This window comes from Herpailurus yagouaroundi, unplaced genomic scaffold, assembly GCF_014898765.1.
Source record: "Herpailurus yagouaroundi ecotype Mexico unplaced genomic scaffold, PumYag 140, whole genome shotgun sequence".
Lineage (NCBI taxonomy): Eukaryota > Metazoa > Chordata > Mammalia > Carnivora > Felidae > Herpailurus > Herpailurus yagouaroundi.
In genome coordinates this window covers 39,197,996-39,202,192 of record NW_024412395.1, presented here as the reverse complement: position 1 = coordinate 39,202,192, position 4,197 = coordinate 39,197,996, and the positions used below count along the sequence as shown (strand labels likewise).

At 38.7% G+C, this 4,197-nt stretch overlaps 1 long non-coding RNA gene across 1 annotated transcript in view; it reads left to right on the top strand.

Annotated features, from left to right (window-relative positions):
• The first annotated feature begins 1,061 nt into the window (after positions 1-1,061).
• LOC121030582 (uncharacterized) overlaps positions 1,062-4,197 on the top strand; it is a 14,999-nt gene continuing 11,863 nt past the window's right edge. The window contains exon 1 of the long non-coding RNA XR_005790305.1: positions 1,062-1,172. This is a non-coding gene — a long non-coding RNA (uncharacterized LOC121030582). The remainder of the gene's footprint in view (positions 1,173-4,197) is intronic.

Below are 4,197 nucleotides of genomic sequence, written 5' to 3'. Positions count from 1 at the left end.
TCTATGCACGCTGTCACATGGATGATTTCATGTAACCACTACCACAATTAGGATACAAAATGTTTCCATCACTGCAAAAACTACCCCCCCCCCCCATCTTCCCCTTTGCAGTCAATACCCTGCCCCATCCCAACCTTGGTTCTGTTCTTTATTTTACCCTTTGGTCTTCTCAGAATTGTCATAGAAATTCTACTATGCAGTGCCGCATTTTGAGGCTGGCTTCTCCCACTCAGCATAATGCCTTTAGGATGTATCCAGTTGTTAGGGGCACCCGGGTGGCTCAGTCAGTTGAGCTTCCAACTTTGGGTAAGGTCATGATCCTGTGGTCCACATTGGGCTCTGTGCTGACAGCTCAGAGCCTGGAGCCTGCTTCAGATTCTGGGTCTCCCTCTCTCTCTGTCCCTCCCTCTCTCTCTGTCTCTGTCTCTCTCTGTCTCTCTCTGTCTCTCTCTCTCTCTCTCTCTCTCACACACACACACACACACACACACACACACACACACAAATTAAAAAAAAATTATCCAGCTGTTAAGTCAGTAGTTTCTTTCTTTTTGTTGCAGGATAGTATTACATTGCATCAATACACCACAGTTTATTACGTGTTCAAGGACATTTGAATTGTTTCTAGTTTGGAGTCATTATGAATCCTTTTATGTACAGAATTTTGTGGGAACGTAAGTTTTCACGTTTCTAGGAAAAATACCTACAAACAGGACTCGTTGGTTTTATAGTAAACTCATGTTTAAAATATACATAAAGAAACTACCAAACGCTTTTTCCAGAATGACCGCCCCGTTTTGCATTTAACATTGTATGTGAGATCTAGTTGCTCATCAGCACTTAGGATTGTCAGGATTTTATTTTTTAGCCCTTTTTTTATTTTTATTTTTTTTATGTTTATTTATCTGAGAGAGAGAGAGAGAGAGAGCGAGCATGCAAACAGGAGAGGGGTAGAGAGAAGAGAGATAGAAACCTAGGCAGGCTCCACATTGTCAAAGCAGAGCCTGATGCAGGGCTTAAACCCACAAACCATGAGATTATGACCTGAGAGGGGCAGGACTGGTGACCATGCTGAGCAGATAGGCAGGACTGGGAATTTGCTCTCCTTCTGGGACGGGGCTATACAGTGAGCTCCTCATCCAGTATGACCCGATGGCTGGGGATCCAATCAGGTAGAACTGCCAACCCAGCTCCCTGGCCTGACAGGGCCACTGGCCCAGCTCTAAAGATAGGTAGACTGATGACCGGGATGTCTGGTCAGGTGCCACTGCAAGCAGGAATGTGATCCACCAAAATCTGAGTGTTGGTTGTTGTAAACCCCATCCCCCCTTCTCCATTTCTATCTGATCCCTAGCGGTCAAGCTCTATAGATTTCTCCAGTGATCCCGGAGAGGTGAGACAGGAGTGAGCCTGCCAGGAAGGAAGCCATAATGCTGACAGAGCTGAATGTCCACTCTGGGGTTTCGTTTCCCACTGGAAGAACTATAACCCCAGGAGGGCCCTCTCTGTGTGGTGCTTTGCCAGCCTGGAGGAGGGATAATGCGGTCACAGGGAAACTGCTCCTCTTACCTTTTTATAATGCAGTCCTTCTCAGCTCTTGTTTTTTGCGGCGGGGTGTTTTTTGCGGCGGGTGCTTCAGCACCATCTGTGGGTTCTGGGATTTCCATAGTTGGTGTCCTGTGTATAGAGAGTTGTTAATTAGTCTTCTTGTGAGAGGAATTGAAGTCAGGAATGACCTATGTCACCATCTGGATGCTTTCTTGAGTTACCTTAGGTCATTTGTGTCTTTCCAAGAATTTGATCAATTATGTTGATCTCAAAAGAATCATTTTTGTTTCATTGGTTTGATTTATTGGTTTCAGTTTTCTAGTTTTTTTTTTTCTGCTATGATATTTATTATTACCGCTTACTTTGGCTTTAATGCAGTCTTCTTGTTCGAATACCTTAAAGTTGATCCTGAGGCCACTGATTTGACACTTTATGTTTTTTTCTATAATAGACCATTAGTTCTATAAAATTTCCTCTAAATACTGCTCAGTGGAATACTGAAAATTTTGCTATGCTATGTTTTCATGTTCATTCAGTTCAAAATGCTTTCTAAATTCTCTTTAAAATTTTCCTTTAGCCCATGCAATTCTAGAAGTGTATTATTTATATTCTAAATTCCTTGGGATTTTCCAAAAATATTTCTGTTGTTAATTTTGAGTTTGGTTTTGTTGTGGTCAGAAAATATACTTCGTGATACCTGAATATTTTCAAATGTATTGATAGCTTTGTTACAGTCTAGAGTACGGTCAATCTTGGTTAATATTCTATGTGCACTTGAAAAAAAACCAACAATCTTTGTAGTGTCGCTTGGAGAGTTCTAAAAATATCAATTAAGGCAAATTTACTGATCAGCATTTTTTATGTCTTCTTTTTACTCACTTTCTGTTTAATTGTTGTATAAACTATTGACAGAGGGATATTGCAATATTTGACCACAATTGTGGTTATGTCTGTTTCTTATACTTCTATTTTACTTCGTGTATTTTGAAGCTCTATTGTTATGCACTAAAGTGTTGTTATGCTCCCTTGATGAATTCTTACATTTATTATTAAGAAATGACTTTTTAAAAAAATTCCTGGTAATATTCTTTCCTATGAAATTCACTTTATCTGATGTTATATAGCCATTCCAGTTTTATTTGACAATTGTTGCTATATCTTTACCTAGTCTTTAAATTGTAACAGGTTTTTATCTTTATATTTCAGTGAATTTCTTGAAGGTGACATAGAGTTGAATCTTGCTGTCGGATTGAATCTGACAAGCTTTGTCTTTTAACCGCGTGTCTAGATCATTTGTTACAATGTGTTTACTTATAGGGTTAGGTTTGGATTTACCATCTTGGTACTCCTTTCTATTTGTCATGTTTATTCTTTGCTCTCATTTTCCTTTCTTTAAAACATTTTTTGGGTCGGGGCGCCTGGGTGGCGCCGTCGGTTAAGCGTCCGACTTCAGCCAGGTCACGATCTCGCGGTCCGTGAGTTCGAGCCCCGCGTCAGGCTCTGGCTGATGGCTCAGAGCCTGGAGCCTGTTTCCGATTCTGTGTCTCCCTCTCTCTCTGCCCCTCCCCCGTTCATGCTCTGTCTCTCTCTGTCCCAAAGAAAATAAATAAACGTTGAAAAAAAAAATTAAAAAAAAAACCAAACATTTTTTGGGTCAATTAAGTAATTAGTATTATTATTATTTTTTAATATTTGAGAGAGCACAGGTGAGGATGGAGAGAGAGGGGGACAGAGGATCCGAAGTAGGCTCTGTGCTGACAGGCTGACAGCTTCCAGCCCGATGTGGGGCTCGAATTCACAAACTGTAAGATCATGACGGGAGCTAAAGTCCTATGCTCAACTGAGCCACTCAGGTGCCCCTAATTAAGTACTCTTTATAATTCTATTTTATCTCTTTCTTTATCTCTTCAGTGACAACCCTTGTTTTGTCCTTTTAGTGATTGCTTCAGGGTTTATAGTACACAGCCTTAACTTATCACAGTCTTTGTGAGACGTTAAACAGTTTGTATATGATAAGAAACCTAAAACTTCATACTTTCATTTCTTCACTCTTGATATTTGTAATTTTATTGCTATATATCTTACTTCTAAATATGTTACAAATTTCATATTACATTATTTTTGTATAAATATTGAATTATCTTTTTTAAATATTTAAATAAAAAAATTCTTATTTTTCCATGGAATTACCATTTTTTGTAAACTTTATTTTTTCATGTAGATCCGTATTTTCAACTGACATTTTTTTTTTCCTTCTAACTGACGGGTTTCCTTTAGCATTCTCCACACAGCAGATTTGCTGGTGATAAATTATCGCATCTTTTATATGTCTGGGAGAGCCTTTGCCTGTCGTTTTGCAAGATGTTTCATTGGATATAGAATTCAAGTACTTTATCCGTGTTGTTCCTGTTTTCCCACTTGTAAAGTTTCTAACAAGAACCGTCTTGTTCTTTTGTATGCAACATTTCTTTTCTCTCTGACCGCTTTTATGTCTTTCTCTTCATCCCTGGTCATTAGCACTATGCTTACAATGTGCGCTGTGTAATTTTCTTCATGTTTCTGAAGCATAGGTTTGTTGAACTTTTTGAATCTATGTTTTATAGGTTTTCTTTATTTTTTTAATGTTTTATTTTGTGTTTTTTTTTTTTT